Source organism: Rhododendron vialii, chromosome 12a (assembly GCF_030253575.1).
Source record: "Rhododendron vialii isolate Sample 1 chromosome 12a, ASM3025357v1".
NCBI lineage: Eukaryota > Viridiplantae > Streptophyta > Magnoliopsida > Ericales > Ericaceae > Rhododendron > Rhododendron vialii.
Window position 1 is genome coordinate 18,457,505 of NC_080568.1, and position 7,576 is coordinate 18,465,080.

Sequence of the window (7,576 nt, forward strand, 5' to 3'; positions counted from 1 at the left end):
TATGTGTGTTTTTTCTAGGGCTAGACATATAAGGTTGGAACAGGTTGTGTTTTTTGAAAAAATATATAAGGTTATATGTGAATTTTTCATGTCACACAAAAAATATATTTTGTTTTTGTTGTTATTTAATGTCATTTTTTTCAAACATTCTTAGTTAGAGATAGATATAATAATATATAATGTTATATTGTTATATATAACATTCTAGATTAGAAATATTCTATGTTATTTAATAAAGAGAACATATAACGTTATATATGATTTTTGTGTACCGTGTAACGTTATATATGAGCTTCTGTCATATAAAACGGTATATACTCCGTTGTCGATCACTTATTGAATTGGTCCACATAGTGGTCTCTCCGACTTATACATGAAAATATGTGATTTGAAGCTCGGTTAGCGATGTGGTTTGGTTATAGATGATTTTTTCTACTGAGACATATATGTTATATGTGACAATTTGCCCTTGGTATATAATTTTGTCCAGTAAAACTCCAAAACAAAGGAACTAATAACGTTGTATATTCTCTTATTGAATTGGTACGCACAGCGGCCTTTAAAAAACACGTATAGATATATCCATATATGATTATATGAGAATATTTGTGACCATATGTACACACACACACACATATATATTGCATTGACATAAAAAAAATTCAATTTGCATAGAGAACATATAACGTTGTATATGAGATTTTGTCTTGTAAAACTCAAAAAAAAGAAGAAGGAACTAATAACGTTATATGTTCTCTTATTGAATAAGTCTACGCAGTGACCTCTCAAAAGCACATATGGATATATTCATATATTATCAGAAGCAAGTCGAAGAAGCTCGACCCCCTGTGGCCTCATCAAAATTCAACTTTGGATTCAAGGCGCGACTGAAAATAAGAATAATAGTGGCATGATATGTGAACATATAATGTTATTTTTTGAGATATATAATATTGTTGGAAAGATATGATGTTGTTTTGAGAACATATAATTTTATATGTCATGTTTTGTGAGACTTATAACTACAAAAGCTCAGATATAATGTTATATATTCTATTTTTTAGTAAGATTTAGAACTACAAAAGCTCACATATAATGTTATATGTTCTGTTCTATTTTTTTGTGAGATTCCGAATTGCAGAAGCTCAAATATAATGTTATATGTTCTTTTTTTTTTGTTGCAATATTTAGATATTCAAAAACTCACATATAATGTTATATGTTTTGTATGGACCAACATTAACATTAAAGACTAAAAACAAGAAAAACCAAAAAGAAATGTTACATGTTAGAAAATTTTTGCCACGTATAATGTTGTATGTTAGGAAATTTTTATCACTTATATAACGTTAAAAAATCAATACAAGAAAAATAGGAAAAAATAAAAAGGGAAATTTGTCACATATATAACGTTAACTGTTAAGTATAGCGGGTTCAATAAAAAAAATTCGAGAAAAATGAAAAAAAAAACATTTTTTGTTACACATATAATGTTATATGTGGCGTGATGGCAGCGGCGACAGTAGTGGCAGTGGCGGCCGCCGAGGTGGCAGCGGCGACAGTGGTGGTGGCGGCAGAGGCTTGATTGTAACAAAAATGAAAAAAATGGAAAATATATATTTTCGTGTTAGCCAAACAAGACCATTGTTTCTTAGGTTGGGTATTTTTGTCATTAAAATTATTAGTGGACTTAGTGGGTTATAAAACTTAGAAGTGGACTAAATGAATTTGAAAAGTGCTATAATGGACTTATAAAAAATTCTCCTTAGGGAAGATTGTTGATTAGTAGTCCCCATGAAAGAACTGGAACTGAGACATCAATTAACGGCAGAATCAAGAATAGCAATGTGTAGCCTAGCCTAGCACACAGAATGTAGGTGGTCAGTGAGGTATACACGTATGGCTACAGGTACTGATGGGGTCGGTACCGAAATCGTAGGAACGGCCGCGCCAGGCCGTCTCCGGCTAGCGGACGGCCGATCTGAATCATCCAAAAATTCTTTAAAAAAAAAAACGAGGGTGCCTACGCGAAAATCTATGGCATCCGAGGTGTGTAAGGTGCTTGATCCGAACACCATTTTTTCGTGTATATATGTATATTCAAGAATATACATATATACACGAAAAAATGGTGTTCGGATCAAGCACCTTACACACCTCGGATGCCGTTGATTCCCGCGCAGGCCCCTCATTTGTTTTTTTTAGAATTTTTGGACGGCTCGGATCGGCTGTCCGATAGCCGGAGACGGCCCGACGCGGCCGTCCCTACGATTTCGGTACCGACCCCGTCGGTACCAATATCATTTCTGGGTATACACCTGGAACGAGCGGTCCAATAATAATGCGCTTTGGATTTCTGCTCGACAGTGAAATTTTATTAGACCTGTTCATACCCGGTTTGTGGAAAGATTATCTCTATTAACTAAATGATACGTGAATGGAACAACTCCCGATGTATCTATTAATGAAGGGATGTGATTTTGACACTCCAATTTTAACCAGTGGCACTCCACTTTTTGTTTCGCAATCTTACATGATCAACTTAAAAAGTGGAGTATCAGTGGTTAAAACTAGAGTGCTAAAATCAATTCTCATTAATGAAACTCTCAACGACAACGAAACTGTAGGTACAAGGTCGAGTGCAATTTGGTTCATCCTCATTGAAAGAGAGTAAACATTACCCTCTTTCTTACTGATTAAAATGATGTAAGTTCCACGTTTGCAATAAATTTTTTGATTAGTATGACGTCACACTCTGTAATGGAATCTACATCATTTCAACTAATAAAAAAGAGAATAATGTGAACAAAATTAAATTGGACAAGGTCTACGGACAAGTTGAAACTCACCAAACATTAAAACCACCAAAGCAGTTTACGTCATTTACAATCTGATATCAGGAAGAGCAAGTCCAGAAACAGTGCGAAATGCACACCACCATATCATCACAAGCCAAACTTTTCCTAACTCAATCACAGACAAGATCTCCACTCTAACAACAGATTAGAATCTAGACTACACACGCCTAATCCTTGTTTGTTTCTTCTTCAACTGCATAAGCATGACCTTTCTCTTTCTCAGCTTCAATCTTTTTATACGCCTTAGCTAAATCATCAATGGGAATATGAGGAAAGACGCTAAAGAAAGTATAACCCTTGGCGGTCAAGTCTTTGACCATTTCGTTGTACTTCTCTGACCCGTGAGCCATGGTGGGAGCGGCCATTTGTGCAACCTCGCGGAGGAGTGAAACCCGGTTGGTTAGGAACCAAAACCTCACCATTACACTCCAGAAGAACTGCATGAACATGACACCAGCGTAATGAGCGGCTGGGATTGGGCCACCAGCTTGGGCTTCCTGTACCAAGGTTTGGGCTACTTCTGATGCCTTGTAGACCATGGTCTGGGCTTTACTGACAGCCTGCTTGGCATAAGGTGGAGCACACTCATCGAATTTGATTGCCGCTTCATCGACCTGGAATTCACAACCATGTAATTTATGCTTAAGCACTACAACATTCCATTATTTATGCTTCAATCACATGAACTAATGCAATGAAACCTTGCGTTTCTGCCATAGATGCTGAGCTTTACAAAAGTCAACAATTTATGCTTCAGTGACATGGTCAACTGATGCAGCGCTATTCTGCACCTAAATTAGAGTGTTATTATCTCCCACCTCGCTCCATTTGAAATGGTTTTAATGGGCTGTTGCTTTCATCTACTTAAGATAACAACAGTTTATCCCATCTTAATTACTATCCAATATAATCCTATCAGGATATCTTTACACTCATGGTGTTCAGAACATGGGGATATCGATTTTAATGGTTTATAGAGGCAGTTGGTTTCATCTCTACCTAAGACAACAAACAGTATATCCAGTCTTGCACTATCCAAAAAGTACGAGACAAAAACTATACGAAGGAAAAACAAAATCAACATCAAAGACACAAATAGAGAGGGTAATTACCATCCACGCTAACATCAGCATTTCTTTACTCAATTTTTCGAGTTTGTAATGAAGAAAGAGACTACAGTTTGAACAACCCAAGGGATCAAGCCTTGGGCAAAATAAGAGAGAGACCGTAACAACAATGATCAACAATCGCATCATGCGGGAAAAATTGAATAGCGTATATAATTTTCCGAATTTCTTCCCACAAAATTAAAGATCTCAATTATCTCCATAATTTGGTGCGAAAAATTTTCAAAAATTATAAATCAAAGTAATTTTTTAATTCATAAAAATTTCACACATGTCTGTCTATCCATTTGGAATGGAGGGAGTAGCTGATGACATAAACCTCATACGCGCATTCACCCAAAACGGATTATACACGTGTACTCCATAAGCCAAGAGAATGTTAAAGATTCTACTTCCTCCATTGCCTGCAATTGACCCCTACAAAACTAAGGCTCCGTTTGTTTGACCATAAAATATTTTCCGGTAAAACATTCTACCCATTTTCCTGCGTTTGGAGGCCTAAATCGCACGTAAATTATTTTTTTCCGTAAAATGTTTTTGGGCTATGGGAGGAAAATGACTTACCGTGGATATCCCCATAAGTCATTTTACTTTGTTCTCTGCTAATGCTCTCACGGCCCAATTGAGTTCCTTCCGTGATTTGCTTCTTTTGATGTATCCATTTCTCTCTCCTCAAATTCAATTTCAACCTATACATCTATTTGTTCTCTCTCTCTCTCTCTCTCTCTCTCTCTCTCTCTCTCTCTCACACACACACACACACACGCATAACTATTAACACCAATTTTTCCTGCGACCACATCAATGCAATAAAGATCACACAAATCCCTTCTATGTACAACTTTCTTTCTTTAAAAGAATTGTTAAATGGATTTCGAGCTATGAAGCACAAATACAGATACGGGATACGAATACAACACGATACAGATACAACAATACGACAAAACCTAAAAAACTAGGATACGAATACGTCGGGGATACGGCTTTGCAAATTATATATTTTTATAATTATTAGTCTCCTACTAGGCATAAGAAGTCAAAATGATATAATGTTTATATTTGTTAGGGGTAAAACTGGGAGATAGATAGATGTATATATATATATATATCGGGGCGGTTCCGGGGACACCTAAAAAAACACCCCATAGCTCCCGATCAAATTTTGATGATCCGAGCCGCTCAATGTGATCAAAACGTGATTTTAAGGGTACCCGTGAGAAATCAGCAAAAAAAATGACCGGGAAGGGCTTGATCCGAACAGTTTCGAACGGTTTTTTATTGAACGGTTCAAATAAAAACTGCTTAAATCAAACCTTTCCCGGTCATTTTTTTTGCTAATTTCTCGCGGGCACCCTTAAAATCACATTCTGCACACATTGAACGGTTCGGATCATAAAAATTTGATCGGGAACTATGAGAATGAGATTATGGGTGTTTTTTTTGGGTGTTTTTTTAGGGTGTCCATTGAACCGTTCCGTATATATATATATATATATATATATAAAACTAGGAGTCTGGGAGATATAAAACTAAAATTTTTAGAAATTAAGGGACTTTAGTGTCGTGGTAAAGAACATCAGGTGTACGATCAAAACAAAGAGAACTTAAGGGGCTATGGTGTAATTTTTGTAATATATATACAAGTATATAACGATCGAGAGAAGTGGCAAAAACCCTTGATCAGTCAATCTAAAGCCAGAGTTCCAGCCGCCGTCATCTCGCTGTCGTCTCACCGTCGTCATCTTGCTGCCGTCGTCTGGTTCTCTATCCCTCTCTCTCTCGTCAGTCGTCTCGCTCTCTCTCGTCTCTGATTCTCTGGTCTCTCTCTTGTCTCTGTCTCTTTCTCTTGCTCTGTGTGTGTGACTGCTGACTGGGATCATCGGGCAACTCTCTCTGTGTTTTGTTTTGCTTTGACCTCACCGTATCCCACGTGTATCGCTCGCGTATCCGAAACGCATCCAAAAATTAAAACATTTAATTTAATTACAGGATACTAATTCGCCGGGCGTATCGGGTGTGTATCAGTACGGGAAGTATCCGATACCTGTACGTGACTGGTTTTGGCGTATCCGTGCTTCATAGATTTCGAATCAATTGGGTCTCCGATCCAAACTTGAAATGAATAGCAAAAATGAGGTAGGAATTGGTGAAATCTTAATGTTTTGTCAATTGAGAGAGAGAGAGAGAGAGAGAGTGTATGTGGGGGCGGAAACGTTAACTTGGTTGATATTGAACACCAGAGAAATATTTTGTTGCCAAGAATTTTTTTCAATTATTAACCAAACACCTTAAATAGAAACGAAAATTTTCTTTTTCACTAAAATCATTTTACGTGTAAAATATTTTACTTCGAAACAAATGGAGCCTAAGTGCACCTAAAAATAATGTACTTACTAACAATTTTTCGATATTTTTTACACAATTCAAAAGATCTCATCAAGTCAATCAAATTATATCCACATTGCATAAAGAATTATCTCGGTAAATATAATTTTTAAAACCTTAAATATTAAATATTGCATGTAATTTCGTAGGGGACCAACTCTATAGAACGGATAGAATATGTTTAGAAACTACTCTTATCATTTTCATGTTAATTAGGCCTCTTTCTACTAAGGTTCTTACTTTTAAAGTATTTATTTTTCGCTTTAGGAGACTAGAAGACATATCATTCTTTTACAATATATCACTTTTAATTTAAAAATAAATAATTATTTAAAAATTAAATACTTATTTCTTTTATCGAAACGGGCCCTTAGCCAACTCAATTGTTCACGAATTCCACATACAAAATCCAAAACACAGCACAATCAGTAAAAACATAAAAAACAAGATCCAAAAATAATCAACAGTCAATATAAAAAACAATCCAACAAACTAAAACAATCAAGGCTCAGATTAGTAGTACCTTGTCATCGAGGAAAACAAGCAGATCATCAGGCACGCCTTTGAACTTGTCGTAAACAGGCCCTACCACCGCGATCACGGCATTCTCCACGGTCCCAACGGCGGATTTCAACGATCCAGAGTTGTTCTTCGTGTGGTCGTAGAGATTCGAGACGAACACCAGCGTATTGATCGCGTATCCTGACAAACCCTAGCCGCTTCAGCTCTCGATCTTTCTCCATCTAAAACAATAGAAAATGAAAAGTCAGCTAAAACACATTCAAATCAAAAGTGATCGAACGAAGAACATGCGTGGATCTTCGTCACTGACCTTGTTGGAATCCATTTGGCGCTTCGAGATCTCTTCTCGATAGCTCATTAGTAGTAGTGTGCTCTTGGGAATTTCAGCGTACAGGGGTGGGGTATATATGTAGTCGAGATTCGAGAAGGACGTGTGATGGACAGTGGACATGGGACCACGTGGCGGACGTAGAGTGGGGGCGTCATGTAGATTCTGGGATCTCGAGAAACAATAATTACTAGAAGATTCTAGGTGGAAGTAGTGGCTTCAGGAGTGACAGGTGTCAACACTGTTGTGGCAATACTGTACCTCTTAATAATCCGCTGACGACACAATTATTTTTAGGACAATTATTTTGATACTCCATTTTATGGTAATTACCACTGGGTTCGTCTCCTCTTCAA

The 7,576-nt window shown here is 36.8% G+C and overlaps 1 pseudogene; it reads right to left on the bottom strand.

Annotated features, from left to right (window-relative positions):
* Positions 1 to 2,828: 2,828 nt before the first annotated feature.
* Positions 2,829 to 7,113, bottom strand: LOC131310052 (REF/SRPP-like protein At1g67360; annotated as a pseudogene).
* Positions 7,114 to 7,576: the final 463 nt, after the last annotated feature.